This window comes from Periplaneta americana, chromosome 16 (genome assembly GCF_040183065.1).
Source record: "Periplaneta americana isolate PAMFEO1 chromosome 16, P.americana_PAMFEO1_priV1, whole genome shotgun sequence".
Classification (NCBI taxonomy): Eukaryota; Metazoa; Arthropoda; class Insecta; order Blattodea; family Blattidae; genus Periplaneta; species Periplaneta americana.
The window spans coordinates 35,981,260-36,002,553 of NC_091132.1; the positions used below are offsets into that span (position 1 = coordinate 35,981,260).

General features: G+C 33.5%; 1 long non-coding RNA gene across 1 annotated transcript in view; it reads right to left on the reverse strand.

The window, feature by feature from the left end:
* Positions 1-21,294, reverse strand: part of LOC138691283 (uncharacterized) — a 666,235-nt gene that overhangs the window by 90,956 nt on the left and 553,985 nt on the right. Inside the window, exon 3 of the long non-coding RNA XR_011329794.1 lies at positions 7,758-7,830. This is a non-coding gene — a long non-coding RNA (uncharacterized lncRNA). The remainder of the gene's footprint in view (positions 1-7,757; positions 7,831-21,294) is intronic.

A 21,294-nucleotide genomic window follows, 5' to 3' on the forward strand; every position in this document is an offset into this window, starting at 1 on the left:
CACTAAATGCGAACTAATAAGGGTGCTGTGCAATTTGTGTATTATATAGAATCGTTTATTTATGCTGTTTTTATTATTTTCCATCTATGATGATAACTATTTCCGTTTTTGTCATATATTTCATACCGTACGTATATAACTGCCTGTAAGCTTTAAATGTGAAAACGTTTTGCCAATGTTTCGGAAAATCAGAAAGTTAGAAATCCACTTGAAGTCATGCAGCTTTCAGGTCTAATGGTAATCAAAAATATTCCAACCTTCATGTTATTTTTTTTCCAAACTTGTTAGAAAAATATAAAAAAACACTATTATACACTCCTGGTATCTAAACTGTTCTTTATTTCGTCGTCTTTGACAATCTAAACAATGACTTTATCCATAGCAGTGTATTAGAAGTCTTAGTCCCGATTGTATAAACCATTTAATCTTAGATCAGAGGTTAAATTGATCCTTGTTTCAGCTGAATTTGGAATTTTGTGTTGTATAAAGTCTAATCTGAGATTAATTTGTCTCAAACTAATGTCAACTTTGACTGAAGAAATTTCTCCGATTAAGTTAGATGAACCAAGTTCAGTTATTTCTTTTCTGTTTGAAATATACGAGTGACAGATTGTGCTAATAAAATATCCATTATTATTAATATTAATAGATATGTTAGGTACATTTATATATATTTCTTTCAATTTCTTGCCTTAATACACAAACATTCTTATATTTTATAAGGCTCTATCGTGTTCAGCAGTATCAAATAACATAACCTATAATTATATTATGTTTATAACAACCATTAATTATTAATGGATATGATAGGTACATTCATAAATGTTCAATTAATTGTATTACTAAACGAAAATTGTCGTTTTATAAAGCTTTATTATGTTTAGCAGTATCAAACACCACAACATGATAACAACTTGGAGAACAGTCAACCTTCTTCTTATTGTCCGCCATTATTTACATTGAAAAAAAAAACAGTGTCTCCAACAGAGTGTAATACGGGAAGTCGCCAAAAAGTAGTTGTAAAGTCGCTAGATTTCTCATTATCAACAAAAAAAGATTAAATTTTGTCACTATGGGGTGCTAAAAAGATCACTAAATCCCTATTTAAGCAATATAAAAGTTAAAAGAAATTTTTGTTGAAAAAGAGTTAAAATCGCTAGATTGGCAACACTGAACAAACCTGTATAACATGGTCCGCGCATCACGTATTTCACCTGTTTATGCGATGTTGCCAAATCCTTTTCACGTGAACTTAGATTGCATTTGAACCAAGGTAATTTGATCGCAGAAAAGTTTTATACAATAGAAGAAGTGTCTGAACTCGGTTTACTTTTCGATCTTCGATCAAAGTTGATCTTTAGTCAGGGAGTTTTATACAATTGGGCCTTAATTCAATACTGACAATTTTAAATTACTTACTCTTTCCTTGACAACTAAGACATTATCAACAATAAAATCGAAACACTGATTGGCGGATCACTCCTTCACAGACAATAATACATTGCCAAGAATAGGCCTTCAATTTTAAATTAAAATGAAATTAGAATTAAACTAGTGGCTTGTGCAGCACATGTTGCAAACGAAGTTTATTAGACGTTGAAATATACATTTTTCAGATTTATTTTCAATGAAGAATACCAGACATTCTGAAAGTTATTTGCTTCCATAATAATGAAAGATACTCCCTCTCGAGCCAATACTGAAGAGAACCAAGCATATAAATATCTGCACCACACCGCCATTAAATATATGAAAAAGATCCAACCGCACTTGATTAATGACTATAAAAATATTCGATTTTTAATAATATTATTATCTTACGTAAGTTTTATAGCTTTCAGTAATATATACTATATAGCCGCCACTCAGTAAAATATAGAAATCAAAATCTAATTTAAGTTATTCTCTACATCTAGTTATATAACCCCAAAACGTTTCACTTTCATATCATCAATATAGCATTAATATATATAATTAATTAAAAATAGTCACATCACGGCATTAACTACAATAATATTTCATTTGTAATGGTAATGATGTCATCAAACCACCTCAAGTTTTGTAGTTTTTAATATCAAATACACAGCTGTACCCAAAAAATTACACACCACAGAATCGAACCTGTAAATTATTTTTAGTAAGTTAAGTTTTTAATAACCAATTTAATTTGAATGTCAGAATTCTAAATATGTCATGGCCTTCGTGTAATATTGTTTACTGTAGTGTGTGTTTTGTTTTATTCTGAAATGGAACACGGCCGACTTGATACTCGCTTCGCCTCTCCTGAATGCAATTAGCTAGTTCTCAAATCTGACGACAGATGGATTTTGGAAAATAGGAAAATTATGTAGGAAAATTGACAATTCACTGAAAACTACTATTTTTCCGAAAAAAAACTTTGGGTTCCAAGCTTCAAAATGAGGGTTCATTTATTAAAATCCGTTCAGCCGTTTTCCCGTAATTTCCATTACCAGTTCAAATTATATATATATATATATATATATATATATATATATATATATATCTTTCTCACAGTAAGTTAGGTCTATATACTCTGGTTTAGATACCAGTAATGCATAAAATATTTTTTTGTACACCACCATTACCTATAAAAAGTATTTATCGTTAGTCAAAATCATGCACAATATACCATATTACTGCTCCAGTACCGTAAAATATTACTATGTCAACTAAAACGTAATGACGTCTGTTATACGGCATAACTTATGTCATAACAGTATATTATGAAACAGTTATACTTTATTGTATGAGTCAATGTTTAGGAAATAACTGAAGCGAGTTTCCTAATTTTGACGAATGAAATAATTGTATAACATTAAAAACGTGTTTCATATGTTATTTTTTGTACGACAGCATTATAAAACAATTAATAAAGAAATAACATCAAATTTGTAATGACAGGTAGTTTGATACCATGGTCTATGAAAGAAAAAGGTGTTGCTATGACAACAATGATGTACTAAATGTTATTGGACGACAAATAGGTTCATACGCTCGTTTCTAATTTTGACGAATGCAGTGTGTTTCAGGAGTTATTTTTTTTGTACGACAGCATTATAAAACAATTAATAAAGGTATAACATCAAATTTGTAATGATAAGTAGTTTGATATCATGGTCTATGAAAGAAAAATATGTTGCTATGACAGCAATGATGTATTAAATATTATAGTACGACAAATCGAAGGGGTATAGAAGTCATCGGATTAATGGTAGGCGCTAGAGGGACCATAACAAAACAATTCGTGTTATACTGTCATAAATTAGGAGTCCCAACAAACAACAATTAAGGAAATTTCTATGACAGCTTTGAAGGGTTCTCTGCAGATTTTACGGCGACACTTGTATTTCAATTCAAATTACAGTTGAATTGTCTCATTCTATTTTTTTAATTAGTATTTTTTATTTTTATTTTACTACAAATTTTCATTATGTGAAATATTATCTAGTGTAAATGTTAGTTTATTGGAAACAAATTTCTTGTAAGACATTTTTAATGTCATCTTAAATGTTACCGTTTAACATTATTTGTGTTTGACAACTTTACCAAGTTGAGGAAGATTAAATGTTATTGTTATCATATATAAAATGAACTTGTAATGGAAATTACGGGAAAACGGCTGAACAGATTTTAATTAATGACCCGTCATTTTGAAGCTTGGCGTCCAAAGATTTTCAGAAAAATAGTAACTTTCAGTGAAGTGTTAGTTTTCCTACATAATTTTCCTATTTTTCAAAATACATCTTTCGCCAGTTTTCAGAATAAAACAAAAAACACACTACAATAAACAATATTACACGAAGGCCATGAGTTCAGATAGCTCAGATTCTCTGACATCATAATGCCGATATGTCGATCTTCATTTGTGTAACTTATTGGTATCGTATAAAAACTTCAAGACTTACAGGTCTGATTCTCTGGTCTGTAGTTTTCTGAGTACAGCTGTGTATTGGATATTAAGAAGTACAAAACTTGAGAATGTTTGATGACATTATTACCATTAAAAATGAAATATTATTATAGTTAATGCAATTATGTATTTGTCACTAAAATATAAATAAAAATACATATTAATGCTATATTGATGATATGAAAGTGAAACTTTTTGGGGTTTTCGCATTCTTTGTCCCAAACTTGAATGTCGAAAGCTGTAATATTAAAAGTATAGATTCAGAGTAACTAACGAAAGAATTACGAGTTCTACGAAATGTTTATTTGTCCATTTTTCAGTCTATCATTCAATATGGTATTATTGTTTGGGGTGGAAGTACAAAAATTAATCTTAGTTACATTTACTACAAAATATATAATTAAAATTTGTTTGAAGAAACGTTTTGATAATCCAACTAAATTAATTTATTCTGAATTTAATGTATTTAATACTGAACAAATTTATAAATATGCTCTGTTAAAATTGTATCATAAAAATCGTAATAAGTTTATATTACAGGCACATATTCATGACACAAGACGAAATAATAATTCAACATTAGTAGAACCTAAATGTTTGACATCTGCTGGTCTAAAGCATAGCATTAATTTTGGCCCTCGTTTGTATAGTTCTTTAGCTAAATTACACCCAGAACTTCTAACATGTAACCCACTAAAATATAACAAGAAAATTAGAAACGTGTTAATGTCTTCAATTTGATTAAATAAATTTATAGCCTATGTGTATGAATTAATCAGCCTATATTATATTTGTATTCTATAATTTTGGAATTTATATATTTTTTTTTATAAATTGTCCTACTTTATTCACGTACGATATTATTCTTCTCTATGTTAATATTATATTATATAAATTCATAGTCGCTGTTATTTTAATCTTGATTTCCTATTTTATTTTATTTCATTTTCTATATTACTCTTATATTAATATAGGCCTATTATATTATATAATTTCACTATAGCTGTAATTTTAATTTCAGTTCCTATTTTATTTTATTTTGTATATTCTCTTATATATCTATTATTTTTTTTTATTTATTTATCTAAAAGATAACAGCTCCCTGTATTAACAGGCTGCCACAGAGACAGAGCATATTGTGCAATAGGCAGTTGAAAGTATAAGTAACATACATATGTTTAAGTTGAAGGGAGTCTTACAACAACGACAAGAAATGACTGAATAAATAAGTAGCTACTAATTAATTAGTTGAAGATCATTGTTGACCGTAGAGAGTTTGCGGAGTATAAATATTGATCCTCTCAGAGCTGCAAGAACGATGTCATCAATTGCCTTCCTCTGTAGGCCGAAACGTTGCCAGGACTGGAAGAAGAAACCGGGAATAGTTCCGCGCGCTCCAACCATAAGGCCTATTACTTCATTTTGTTGTAGACCGTATTTGTCCATGAAATATGGAACGGTACGTACATAGGTGTCGTTTTTTTTCCCTATTTACATCTTCAGGTTGGCTCTTTTGTTTTTCAAATCTAACGGTGGGATCGATGATGTAGCCATTGTTGTTATTTGGCGGGATGGCAATCATGTCTATTATTCTTGTACTGCCATTGTCTGCCAGTCCGTGAACTTCTTCGAACACTTGAAAATTTATTGATCTAAACTGCTTGGCGATCATCGAACGAATTCTATGGTGTCGTGAGTGACGGAGTACTTCACCGTGCGGACAAGAGCCCAGGACATGTGCAAGTGTTTCTGGCTCTGTGGCATCGCCGACAGAGGATGTTGTCCCGAGTCCTGCCCGGAAGGGAATGTACGGAAGACACGTGTGCAGTCATTTTAATAGCTTCGCGCCACTCGCTAGAGGTTGGGCGTTCACGATGTCGTATCCCAGGAATTCGCCGGAGTAAACTCGCTGTATAGCTCTACGCCAAGACCTTTCTGAGGTAGCTTAGCCCATCTGTCGTAAAAAATCTTGGCTTCTTTTTTGATAATAATCTAAGTTGGAATTTTCAAGTTAAAGAAACGATAAAAAAAATCTGTTCCTCCATTCACTGTTTGAGTCGCTTGAGAAACTTCTTGCCACAGCAATTAAAATTTACCCTAGTACAAACCCTAGTAATGCCGCACTTCGATTATTGTGACGTTTTGTTAAGTGATCTAAGTTCTGAACTGTCAGTCAAGTTACAGCGAGCTCAGAATATGTGCGTCAGATACGTGTGCAACATCCGACGATATGACCACATATCACCGTCCTTCGCAAGTCTTTCGTGGCTCCGACTTAAAGAACGCAGAACTTTACCTTCTTTGTCTTTACTCTTTCGAATTCTGCACACCTTAACACCAAATTACCTTTCGTCTCGTTTCTTTTATCTATACTCTAACCACGACGTAAATACCAGATCACTTATCTGTGGCGCGCTAAGTATACCTCTTCATAGAACATCTTGTTATTCATCATCTTTTACAGTATCCATCTCGCGTCAATGGAATTCCTTGTCACAAAGTATTAGGGGCTGCAAGACAATAAACACCTTTAAGAACAGCTTAAAAGATAACCTTATTAGCATTTCACTCCAATCATATTGATTTAAACTATCACTGCCTACATTGTTACTTCTTTCTTTTATATATCATCCTGATTGTGCTGTATTTTCAAAATTGTCTCATAATAATCTCTTTCTATTATCTAATATTATTTGAAATATATTAACAACATTCTATGTATTTTAGCTTAATTCTGCTACACAGTTTATTCAGTGTTTAATTAATAGTTCATAGTATTTTGTTGTTTAATTCGTAAATAACTCTTGTATACATGTAACTCTCATCTAAATCAAATTGTTGAATTCTTTGTAAGTTCATGCATATGTATATACACTTTTTGCTGGTTGAGTGGAAGAGAAGGCCTTACGGCCTTAACTCTGCCAGCTAAAATAAATCATTATTATTATTATTATTATTATTATTATTATTATTATTATTATATCTGAACTGCGACCGAACACGAGCGCTGCTCATTCGGTCCTCAAATTTTGTTAATATTACTGTATCTCCTTTTTTATATTGATTGTATTATTTATCTATTTCTATAGTTGTAATTATATTCTGTATTCTGTATATTTAAATTTAAATAATAAATAATAAACTCCGAATAGAACGCTATGTGAAATTGAATTAATAAATATATTAAATACAAATGCAAAGATGTATAGGAAATAACTCTAACGATAATAATGGCATCATCTGCATGATATTAAAATTTAATGTCACAAACATGCCCACCTGTGACAGAATGAAGCACAAAGTCATTTGACCCACGTCTCCCCTCGCTAATACCTCGTAAGCTAGGTTTCAAGCAATGACTAGGAAGCCATTAGTAATGGTCTTACTGCACTGACTACTCTGACTAATGGAACCACTTATGCGATGCTGCAAACTGGAACATTGCCAAGTTCAACGCCATCATACAAAGCTATCATTTATTCATGTATGATCAGGAGGAAAATGACAGTGGGAAGCAAGAATATTTAATTGCGATTGAAATGGGGAAAAATGGTGAATGTATTACAGTTGAAAACGAAAAATTGACTTTTAAGGTAATCCGGAAAACACAGAGTTATTCACTGGGGGATTGGGGGAAAACGATATGAAAGAAGAATGCGTTCACATGGCGGCATAAAACATTTACGTACCTCTCACATCGATACAAGTTTTTTCATTCACAGTACGAAGCAGGTATGTAGTTTCAACATAGAAATAATATACGTATTGTGTAGACGACGACAAATTAAACACTTATAATAGAAGATATGTACATAGTGTCACTTACTTGTAGTTACGAGCATTCTGACAGAAAGCAGCATCAACACAAAATGTACAATTGGGAAGAGCATTACACATACCTGCAACAAATAATAATAATAATAATAATAATAATAATAATAATAATAATAATAATAATGATAATAATAATAATAATACAATATCTGTAGCCTATTATTTAATTTATATTTAAGAGGGAGGTACAACATTGGCCTGCAAAAATTTAGTGAAATTCACTTTTTATATCTCACCTATTATAAAAGCTAAATTAACAAAACTTTTCGTAATATTATGGATTTTATTAATTCGTCCTACAGAATAATCTCTGTAATATTGACAATTAATATTTGAGGAGAAAAATTCGATCCGGCGCCGGGAATCGGACCCGGGTCCTTGGTTCTACGTACCAAGCGCTCTGACCACTGAGCTACGCCGAATTCAAATATTAATTGTCAACATTACAGACATTATTCTGTAGGACAAATTAATAAAATCTATAATATTCTCATAGCTAGCAGTGCATCATAACTGCGGAATCTCGGCCAAATAAGTCACTCAACTGTGTGCGCTCCTAGTATAATGGCAGTTGACACTAGACATACTGTATACGTCAACATATAAGCTTAACTTGGAGTCAGGCTACAAAGGTAAACACTGAAGGAGGAAGGTCCGATCCGGTGCTGTGGATTGAATTCGGCGTAGCTCAGTGGTCAGAGCGCTTGGTACGTACAACCAAGGACCCGGGTAAATTTTTCTCCTCAAATATTAATTGTCAACATTACAGAGATTATTATGTAGGACAAATTAATAAAATCCATAATATTCTCATAGCTAGCAGTGCATCATAACTGCGGAATCCCGGCCAAATAAGTCACTCGACTGAGTGCGCTCCTAGTATAATGACAGCTGACACTAGACATACACTATACGTCAACATATAAGCTTAACTTGGAGTCAGGCCACAAAGGGAAACATTGAAGGAGGAAGGTTCGATCCGGTGCTGTGGATTGAATTCGGCGTAGCTCAGTGGTCAGAGCGCTTGGTACGTAGAACCAAGGACCCGGGTTCGATCCCTGGCGCCGGATCGAATTTTTCTCCTCAAATATTAATTGTCAACATTACAGAGATATTCTGTAGGACAAATTAATAAAATCCATAATATTCTCATAGCTAGCAGCACTGCGGAATCACGGCCAAATAAGTCACTTAACTGAGTGCGCTCCTAGTATAATAGCAGTTGAAACTAGACATATACGTCAACATATATGCCTAACTTGGAGTCAGGCCACAAAGGGAAACACTGAAGGAGGAAGGTTCGATCCGATGCTGTGGATTGAATTCGGCGTAGCTCAGTGGTCAGAGCGCTTGGTACGTAGAATCAAGGACTCGGGTTCGATCCCCGGAGCCGTTTCGAATTTTTCTCCTCAAATATTAAAACTTTTCATGCTTAATATACACATATTACCCTTCATAAAACACTATTCAGAATATTAAAATCGCTAATAATTACCTGTAAATATAATAATCAATGTTGCATATTTTTTTACAACCGTAAAGCATTTACACAAAATATAAAATTAATTAAATATCTGCATGATTCTTTTACTGGAATGTTTTAAAGACCTACATAAACAACATAGTCTAGGATCTTTTACTTATTTCTTCAAGAAATATTTTTGTTCTTAATCGTTACCTTCAACATTAAATGTTCTAATATTTTTATTAAGAAAAAAAAGTAGGCTATTTCCTGAAGGAATAGGTAAAAGATCCTAGACTATCTGCGTCTGAAAACTCTGAGATGAACAAAACATATTTCAGCAAGCAGATACACAACCAATATTTGTCTATACAAACGAAAACTGAGTGTTAACAACTCAACAAAGACAAAGAATCGTCGCAGTAGAAATGTAGCCACTGAGACCTTTAGAAGGCTATACTTCAAATTTAATGACCATATGAGATGTGAAAATATTCTAATAGAATTATGAATTAGCAACATTCTGCAAACCACTAATAATAATTATTAGGGGTGTGATTTTTGGTATTAACGATATATAACAAATGTGTAAAAAAATTTCTTATGCATGGAAAACGCAAATCTCTTAATAAAAATTCCAAAATTAAGTGAAATATATCAGCGAATTTTCGATAAATTGATAGAAACTCACGAAATTACTTCATAATTATCCCTTATTCATCTGTCGTAAAAAATCTTGGCTTCTTTTTTGATAATAATCTAAGTTGGAATTTGCAAGTTAAAAAAAAAACGATAAAAAATCTGTTCCTCTATTCACTGTTTGAGTCGCTTGAGAAACTTCTTGCCCCAGCAACTAAAACTTACCCTAGTACAAACCCTAGTAATGCCGCACTTCGATTATTGTGACGTTTTGTTAAGTAACCTAAGTTCTGAACTGTCAGTCAATTTACAGCGAGCTCAGAATATGTGCGTCAGATACGTGTGCAACATCGGACGATATGATTACATATCACCGTCCTTCGCAAGTCTCTCGTGGCTCCGACTTAAAGAACGCAGAACTTTACACTCTTTGTCTTTACTCTTTCGAATTCTGCACACCTTAACACCAAATTACCTTTCGTCTCGTTTCTCTTATCTATACTCTAACCACGACATAAATACCAGATCACTTATCTGTGGCACGCTAAGTATAGCCTACCTCTTCATAGAACATCTTGTTATTAATAATCTTTTACAATATCCACCTCGCGTCAATGGAATTCCTTGTCACAAAGTATTACGGGCTGTAAGACAACAAACACCTTTAAGAACAGCTTAAAAGATAACCTTATTAGCATTTCACTCCAATCATACTGACTTAAACTATCACTGACTACATTGTTACTTTTTTCTTTAGACATCATCCTGATTGTGCTGTATTTTTAAAATTGTCTCATAATAATCTCTTTCTATTATCTAATATCATTTGAAATATATTAACATTCTATGTATTTTAGTTTAATTCTGCTACACAGTTTATTTCAGTTTTTAATTAATAGTTCATAGTATTTTGTTGTTTAATTCGTAAATAACTCTTGTATACATGTAACTCTCATCTAAATCAAATTGTTGAATTCTTTGTAAGTTCATGCATATGTATATACACTTTTTGCTGGTTGAGTGGAAGAGAAGGCCTTACGGCCTTAATTCTGCCTGCTAAAATAAATTATTATTATTATTATTATTATTATTATTATTATTATTATTATTATTATTATTATATTCTCAACAACAAGAAAAAATAAAGAATTCGCACGAAAAATGACTCTTTGTTTCAAATAAAACATGAAAATTTTCGTTATAAAATATGCATGAACACTTCTACATACTTGGCCGTTCAGCATTACATGCATGGACATCTGGAAACGATATAAGCTTAGTTTCAGGGACTACTTCCAGGGAGCATCGCAAGCAGATAAAGGTCATTTCTCTTTCCTGCAACAACTGCCTTCGTGAGATAAAAAAAACAGTGGTATCACCCCCTCATAGTCGAATGAAATTGAATTATGAATTTAATTAATGATGCAAACAATTTTCTGTTAGTTTCAAGGCGATTATTTGAATAATATTGTGGCGCCGTGCCGCAAGATTCTGGTTGCCTCGGGAGTGTGCGCGCGCATCCAGCGAGAAGGAAGGCGCGGGCAAGCGTAACTCGAGCTTCGGTAGGCGCTGCAGCGCGGCACGGAGCGAGGGGAAAGAAAACTACGGGACGGCGCGGAGCGGAGAGAGCAGGGTAAGCCTTTAGAAGCGTAAAGGCTGGTTCACAACAAACCGAGAACGGAAACGATAACGAGAACGAGAACTAAAATAATGTTAAAATAAATGTTTTTAAATGTGAGCATTCACAATAGCTAATTGTGAATACTCACATTTAAATACATTTATTTTAACAATATTTCCGTTCTCGTTCTCGTTTCCGTTCCCGATTTATTGTGAACCAGCCTTAATCCTCTCGACGTTTCCGTAAGCCACGCGAATCGAAGATTCCAGAAAGTGTGATCTAATAAATAAAAGCACGAGTGAGTCTTCGTAAGTCAGTCAATCGCGAGTGAGTTAGTATCCAGTCAGTCTTCAAGTCTTGGACAGCGGCGACGTATCCAGAGGATCTGAGTTCCACGTGCAGTGAACTTGAATGAGTCCGTAACTGTGGTAGTATCCAGGCGAATGCGACGTATCCGGAGGCTTGGGTTCGAAGTGCAGGGAACCGCATCTGGAAGGCTTGGGTTCGATGTGTAGTGAACTGTATCTGGAAGGCTTGGGTTCGACGTACAGTGAACCTGAGCGAGCTAGAAGAACTAGCCAAGGCGAACGAATTGTGAGCTGACAGTTTTTTCTGCACATAGTGCATTGTGAACATTAGTTGAAATTAGGAGTACATTGTTGTTCTTCTCAATAATACACGTGTATTGTCATTGTCGCTGTGTGGAGTGCAATAACGACTACTGTGTTGCTGTGTTGAGTGGAATACCCATTGTTGTAGGGTGAATCGTTAACAGGTGTGGTGGTTAAGAGCAGAATAAACGTTACAATACTTAAAAAAAAAGATGATTTTAATATAGTTTAAGTTTCTTCAGGGTGCGAAATATGCGTACGTAGACATACAGAACCGTCGCATGAGGGAAGACTGCTTGATTCACTGAAGCGTGAACTCCTTACGAACCTAGCTAGTATGATCGATGTACACCTAACTTGTATTCAAAGTAACCAAACGCAGGACTCTATTTATAAACTACTGTAGAAAGAAGAAACAGAAGAACTTAAAAACTTATAGGCCTACTTCTGATCATAATTGTTATCTGAAAGCTCTAAGAATACCTTACCAACAAGAGATCTGTATTACCAATACATATCTCGTTAGTAAACCCTTAATTATAAGCACGGCTAAGACCAGCGAGGATCTCAGTTAAGACTGCCAGTCACAGCATTAATATTGCAAAGTGACGTCACACACAATCACATTTAAACGTCAGGCTATTAAGAATTGAAGGAGGGTCGCCACACTGACGTACTCTGACTGTACTTGACGCGACATGGAGACCTCCATTACACGTGTACCAGGGCGCTCTCTCATATCCAACGCGACACGAATGGTCAACATTGTTTCGTTCATATTTCAGTAAACACTAAAACACGTTTAGCATTACACTGAACTCTGTGACATTCCATCAGGCTTGAGCCGACCGCAAGCTAAATTAAAAAGTAGAAACCTCAGGAATTCCAATCATATTCACATCATGACATTGCTGAGGTGAAGAACGTAAAAAAAATCGTCCTCAATGAAGAGCGAGATAGCAGAGAAGTGTGTGAAATTACATCGATACCAGTTATTCCGCTGAAATGGGAGTAAAGTTTATATATCGGGCTTTAATGATATCTGTGTTAGCGTACGATACCCCTGGAAGCTATATTGACAGCAGTAACAATTCGTGAATTAGTTCCATGGTGTATCAGAGCTATTAGTTGTTTTTACTGTAGGCAGCAGTAGAACTAAATAGATAGCATACGATGTGTCACAGGCAGAACATTCATAAACAGAACGTTACATTGCGTCATTTTACAACTATGTATTTCATTCTTTCAAATGTATAGTTGTATAATTTTAACTAGTAATTGTGAAACGTTTAACACACAAAGAAGCGATGTGAAGGAGACACGGAATTGCCTATCTTGGCACTGTTAAATTATGTCTTGCGTAAAGAACTTTTTCTCAAAAAAGCTACTGAAGCTAGAAAATCGATTTTCTTACAGCCCATGAACACATAATTGAATCGGTGAGATGCGAAAGGAAAATATTCCATATAACGCGATTTTAAGAGAAAAAAAAAAAACTGTTTTGAGGACCGCTGATACACTTCAGAAAAAAATTCACTATTGGTGGTGTATAGCCGGGAGGAAATTAAACACAGAATAAAGATGGGAAATGCCTGTTATTATTCGGTTGAGAAGCTTTTGTCATCCAGTCTGCTGTCAAAAAACCTGAAAGTTAGAATTTATAAAACAGTTATATTACCGGTTGTTCTGTATGACTGTGAAACTTGGACTCTCACTTTGAGAGAGGAACAGAGATTAAGGGTGTTTGAGAATAAGGTTCTTAGGAAAATATTTGGGGCTAAGAGGGATGAAGTTATAGGAGAATGGAGAAAGTTACACAACACAGAACTGCACGCATTGTATTCTTCACCTGACATAATTAGCAACATTAAATCCAGACGTTTAAGATGAACAGGGCATGTAGCGCGTATGGGCGAATCCAGAAATGCATATAGAATGTTCGTTGGGAGGCCGGAGGGAAAAAGACCTTTGGGGAGGCCGAGACGTAGATGGGAGGATAATATTAAAATGGATTTGAGGCAGGTGGGATTAATCTTGCTCAGGATAGGGACCAATGGCGGGCTTATGTGAAGGCGGCAATGAACCTCCGGGTTCCTTAAAAGCCAGTAAGTAAGTATTGGTGGTTTATAGAACTAGTTGAGATTAATATCTTTCACAATTCCCCTTAACATAAGGTTTATTATTATCTCATAATCAAAGCCCAAAGTGCATTGAATGTTTTCCATTTGCATCTCACCGACTTTCGTAAGAACAATACATTAAATATTTTCAATAAATATCACAACTGTCACAATCAAACATTCAAAAAGGTGTCGGAATAATATTTTAAAGTGTCTATTTATTTTAAAGGAAGTACTGAGCAGAAAAAAAGACTTATCGGAAATCATTTCGATGTCGAAGACTTTTTGTTTGTCTCTTGAATATAGGTCAACACTTCTTGTAGTTGATTATCGGCTGAGCTTCTACAGATCTCACTTCAAAGGCTGGTTCGTTCTTCTTTGTATTTCGTATGATGTTATCATAAGGGACTAATGAGTGCAGAAATGAAAACATTATTGGAATCGTTTCCTTCTACATGTCATTGGAACTTTCACAGCTGATTTTAACAGAGTCAAAACGTGGAATATTTTCCTTATTTATACCGATAGAGCTTGTGTTAAAGAATAAAACTGCTATCTCAGTTTGAAATGACCAAAAAGTAGAAAGTTTCCTTTATCAATTCAATTCAATTTGTTAAGCCATTAGTCATACAGTGATAGACTTTGTCACAAATACAGAAAGGAAAAAAAAAACATATACATTTGAAAATACATATATAATTGAAAATAACAAAGTTTAATTAGAACAATGAAAACACAAAATATTTTGAAAGTCTAAAAATTAATTAAAACGTTTAACTCTTGAGGTATTATCTGTAACTAAATGTAAATAATTGCATTCATTAAAAACAATTTAATATGAATTTATGTTAAAAAAACTCATCTACAGAGTAGAAAGGATGAATTAAAAGCAAATTATAAAATATAGTTTTGAAACTATTGCTTGGTAACTTATTATATTGACTGGGAAGCTTATTATATAATTTCATTCCCATGACAGAAAAATTTATACTAGTTTTATGTAATCTACAATATGGAATATTAATTTGTTCACTATTTCCAATTTCATGATCATGTATATTATCTACTAATGAGTAATTGCCTTTATTATGTCGAGTGTAAAGGACTAGGTCGTATAAATACAAATTTATGTGCTTGTATGGAAAGTGGTCGACAATGTTTAAGATAGTTTGACTGACATAGGATTCTAATGGCTTTATTTTGCAAAATCAAGAAAATCAAGACACTCCCAATTTTGGTACCATCTCCCCAGAAAGGCATATCGGATTGCACCTCACTGATTCCATTTTGATTTATTTTCTTACTGAGAAAACAACAATTCCAAAAACATTGTTTCAGTACATGTAAAACACTCAAATAAAGAATTACTGAAAATTTATGCTTTATAATAATAAACATAAACAGAGAAAAGGTTTGTTATATACAATAAAAGTGATTTAATACAGTTATATGAACACTTTTTAATGATTGAATAAAATTAATAAAATCGGTTAAAAACCATACATGTTTCGGAGGAATGCTCCTCCATCTTCAGTGGTAGTACCACGACGCTGGTATGGATGTTCGACCGCGTAACATAGCTTCCTGAGTCTTCCTTAAGCTACGTTACGCGGTCGAACATCCATACCAGCGTCGTGGTACTACCACTGAAGATGAAGGAGCATTCCTCCGAAACATGTATGGTTTTTAACCGATTTTATTAATTTTATTCAATCATTAAAAAGTGTTCATATAACTGTATTAAATCACTTTTATTGTATATAACTATCCTACTCATGAACACTGTTGCATCTGACCTAACTTATGTAATTTAATCATGAGAAAAGGTTTGTTTTATATGGAAAAAATATAATAACGAAAAATAAAAGTTTAAATAAAACTGATATACTACGCCTCCTCTTCACAAAAACATTTTAAAGAGGACAATCAAAGAAAAAATAAAAAATGAAATACAAACATATAGTTTTCAGCCCAAAATCCGTAAATTTATTAAGACAGTGTTAAAATTAAAATTTGCACACTTTTCAGAAAATCGTAAAATTAAAATAGATATAGTGAGTATAATCATATATGATAATCACGTTAAGGAGGGGAAACCAAATAAAATATTGGAAGAATAAAAAAATAAAAAAATTCACTCAAAATCCAATTCTATTGCTCCTTAATTGAAGAACTGAATTGATAAACATCGCAAGTTCAAAATTTACCGAATTTGACTTATTACCTGATATATGTTGTTTTGCATGGGCTACCATCCTGTAAAAAAGAATATTTCAAGTCCTACACTAAGCCTGTATTTTTTAATCATATACATGTACTCATATAATATATTATAGCAAACCTATATAGAAATATATTTTGTCTTAATCATTACCTTCAATATTAAATTTTCTGAAATTTTTTATTTAAAAAAATATTTCCTGAAGAAATAGGTAAAAGATCCCATACTATCTTGTTGATGTAGGTCTTTAAAACATTTCGGTAAAAGAATCATGTAGATATTTAATTAATTGTATATTTTATTATGCAAATGCTTTACGGTTGTAAAAAAAATGCAACTTTGATATTATTTTACAGTTAGTTATTAGCTACTTTAACATTCTGAATAGTGTTTTATAAAGTGTAATGTGTGTATAGTCAGCATGAAACGTTTTGTTTTCTTCCAGGACATAGTAAATCTTTAATGTGTCCTTCTCCATTATTGATATATACTAAAACCATAGTTGTACTGCAGAGTCACTAACGACACCTCCACATTCGACTTCACATATTCGAGCCGCGGAAGCAGCTGTATAATCTTGTTTCCAGTAGGATTTAATAAGGACTTCAATCTGAAATTTTATCTCCTCCATTTCATATTCATTGTATTAAGAATTATTTTCATTTTTATTTTTGTATAGCTTACGTGATGAATTGTATATACTGTAAATTGAATAGTAGTATGTATAGCTCAACTGATGAATTTATATATTATTATGATATACCGAAGTACATACGATATTTCCGTGCAGATATTGTGCGTCATCATATGATGAAAGATGAGTGGAACGGAGAAAAATTCTGTCCGGCACCGGGATTTTAAACCGGGTTTTCAGCTCTACGTGCTGATGCTCTCTCCATTAAGCCACACCGGATTCCCTGCCCGATATGCGAATAATCACTTAGTGATTTAAGACGGCGCTTATTCCGTGGGATCCCGGCCACTTAGTCACTCATAACGACATAACGAGTGCACCTCTGCACATGTGTGTGGACATGGTCCCACTGTCATACATCTATGAAGCAGTGCATGAGGGTAGGCCACTAGAGGGAACCCAAGAGGTGGAACTTAAATCGGGATAGGAATCCGGTGTGCCTTAGTGGATAGAGCGTCAGCACGTAGAGCTGAAAACCCGCGTTCAAATCCTGGTGCTGGAGAGAATTTTTCTCCGTTCCACTCATTTTTCATCATATGATGAATTTATGCTTATAAATTGAATTAAAACTACTTGATATGAATTGTACAATTTTGTATAGCTTAGCGAAAGTATGCTTGTAAATTGAATTAATCTGTTTACTATGTATTGTATATTTTTGTATAGCTTAACTGATGAAATATATATCCTTTAAACTGAATAGTAATCTATATGGCTCAACTGATGAATTGTTTATGCTTCTAATTTGAAGTAATTTGCATGATATATAATCAATTTTTGTGTATCTCAACTGATTCAACTGTTTATGCTTTTAAATGAATTAACTTACTTGCTATGTATTATATTTTATAGCTCAACTGATGAATAAATATTTAGGTTTGTAAATTGATTCATGTGATTGCTATGTACTGTATATTTTTTGTAGAGCCACCAATGTAGCTTAGTCGGCAGATTCGCTAGCCTGTTGATCCGGAGCTGCACTCGAGTTTGGGTTAGATCCTGCAGAAAAGTATATTCTATTATCCATTTGCTAAAAAGGATAAATGTTAATCTTCCCTCTTGCTTAAAAAAGTCCCTTGTGCAGACGATGGTATTTCCCTATTTTGACTATGCTGACATTTTACTGACTGACCTCTCCAGCGACAACAAAACGAAGCTTCAACGTGCTTATAATTTGTGTGTACGTTTTGTAAGCAATGTTCGTAAATATGATCATATTACTCCATCCCTGGAAACAATAGGTTGGCTTAAAATCCTGAACTCTTCTATTCCTTCGTACCTGTCGTCTCGCTTCACTTACCTTTCTTCCCACCACAATCTGAACACACGCTCTCGCCATGAAACAATACTAACAATACCATCCCATCGCACCTCCTCATATTCATCCTCTTTCACAATAGCCCTGCCAAGACTCTGGAATTCGTTACCTGCTAGCATCAGGGACTGTCGAAATAAAATTGAATTCAAACCCAAACTTACTACGCACTTGGCCAGTAATTGAGACTCGTTCAGACATGGTTTCTTGTAAATAGTTCTCTTAATCTATCACAAAATATCTCAATATATGGTAATTTCATCACTATAGAATTTTGTTTTTCTAGGTTTAATTTGTAATTCACTAAATACAAAAATATACTTTGTTCTTAACTTCTATGATAAATTGTCTAGCTTTCATTAATCAGGTAATCTTGTCGTACTTTAATTTTTATTGTAATTGTAATTGTAAATTTAATATTAATTGTAATTTTATTCTTCATATTATAGTTGTAATCTCCTGGTAGAGGAGCAGAGAAGGCCTGATGGCCTTATCTCTACCAGGTTAAATAAATAAATACTAATACTAAGATCCCCGATTGGTTTGATTAGCTGGTTGGGTTTTTTCCCAGGTTTCTCATAAAAAATTGTAGTCTTGTAAAATTTTGACTTGTTCCACACCTTACAGCTTCAATGCTAAAGTAAGATCTGTGGAATACAATAAATGAAATGAAATGACGACTGTTACATGCAGTGGCGGTGCGTCAATAAGAGCACAAGAACATGTGAACACCTTGTTTCCATTAATACACGATTAGTTTTATTATTTAATACCGTATTGGCGTAATGAGGATGTATAATATCAGGATCGAGTATTTTAAACTTCCTGCATCTTGCATAAACTTCTTATGTAAACTTGGCAACATCCGTTCACGTACAAGCCGTGTTCTTTTCAAGAAGGTTACAGAAATTTCACGCATGCGCGGGAGAAAATTGTCTTTCGCTGGCCGCTTATGACTCGTCAAGAGCACAAAGCATTAAGTGAACAGTGAATCTATCCTACAGATGTCAGGTGCATCGATGCCTATCGTTTACGTGCTATATCTCGAGAAGGAAATTTAATTAGTCTTTATTTTAGCCTGCAGGTGTCAGCATCTCACTGTCGGAACGTTTACTTTATGTGGATGTGTGTACAGTGCTGCTAAGAGAGTGTAGTTTGTGAATTACTATACTTCAGTGTCGGCATATAGCATAGTTTGGCTTTCAAAGACGTGCTGGCTGAATGTGATGGTGGTATGAATTTAAATATCTGTATGGTGGTATATTATTTAAGAATAATATTTACTGGCATGTATTTATAGTAATCAATCTATGCGAATGGGATTACAGTATTGGTATAGGCTATAGCGTATCGGTGTGTTGTGAATCAAAATATATTACTGAACACACGGTTTTGTAAATTGTGTTATGTATTAATTTTTAACAAACGTAAACAATGAACTCTGTTCAAGTAATTTTGAAGAGTAGAGAACTGAGTAAACTGGCTTTCCAAGAAAAATTGGAAATAAAAAGACTAGGTTTAATAATCATTATTATTATTATTATTATTATTATTATTATTATTATTATTATTATTATTATTATTATATGTTGTTTTGAATTTTTTCGACAGTGAAACATTGGAATCATGACATTTCATATTAGGCTAAAAACGTACGATTTCCAATTCTCTTTGATTTTGGAACACAAAATTGTGAACACACATAATATTTTATCACGAGTCGCCACTGGTTACATGCTTATCATAAGGAATAATAACAATATCGTTCTGTAAATTGCATTTACGAAAAACCAAATTAAAAAGAATTTAGCTGTAGTCTATTGATAATGGCACGATAATAGTAATATGGGTTACAAGAGCGGTATGTTGAAGTTTTCATGTTCGAGGAAAAGTTTGAAAAAGCGAAACGTAGTTGAGCTTTTTTAATTTCCGAGAATTTAAAGAAAACATACTGCTCGTGTATCGTACATTATTTTGTGCGAAGATCGTTTATTACATACCTGAAAGAGGAATTTCTAATTAGTTGCAATGAAATCTCCATCTTGGTTTCTGTTCAATGACGGCAAATTTGCAAAACAAAAATATCTATCTTCAACATTGTTGCTTTAAAATGTTTTCTGTGTTTACTATACTCCAGCAGGCCGTGATATACGTCTGTCTTTTTTCCCCCCCAGTCTATGATGATCTTGTTGATTTTTTCACGACTTCCTTAATGTTACTTGCATCACGAATGCAGTAACTTTAGTGGAGTTGTAGAGTTTACTTAATTTTTGAAACTATTTAAAAACAATAATAAATAGTGCAATATAGGTGAAATTGCAGTGGTAAGTTTCCAATTTATAATTATTACTATATTGAACGTCTCTAAAAATAATATGTTAAAAGCCTAAAGCAGTAAAATCAATATGTCACTTAAGCGGTAGGAAGAGGGAAATTGTTGTGTGTGTTAGGTTGGGAATACTGAATGTGGAATTTTAGACTTTCCGCGGATTGGTTTGTGCGGAAACCAAGCAAATACGCACGATCTCGCACAAAAATTAATGATGCTAAATAAGCAAATCTCAACTGTTAGCTTGACGCTCTCGTCATATGGCCAACTAAACTGTATTAGGCTATCAGAAACTAACATTATCTCTGTTATGATGTTTAAGAGGCCCTCGGGAGTTTTTGTGGGAATTTATAACAACCTCTGCGTCTAGAGGTCCGCTGTACCGAGATTGTAAGTCTGACAGAAAGACAGACCGCCACCACGTCCAGTGCAATGATTTACTTTTCCGATTCGCTTACACAGCGCTTAAAATTCATATTAACCATGTGTTATTGTCCGTGTACATGAAACGCAGCGA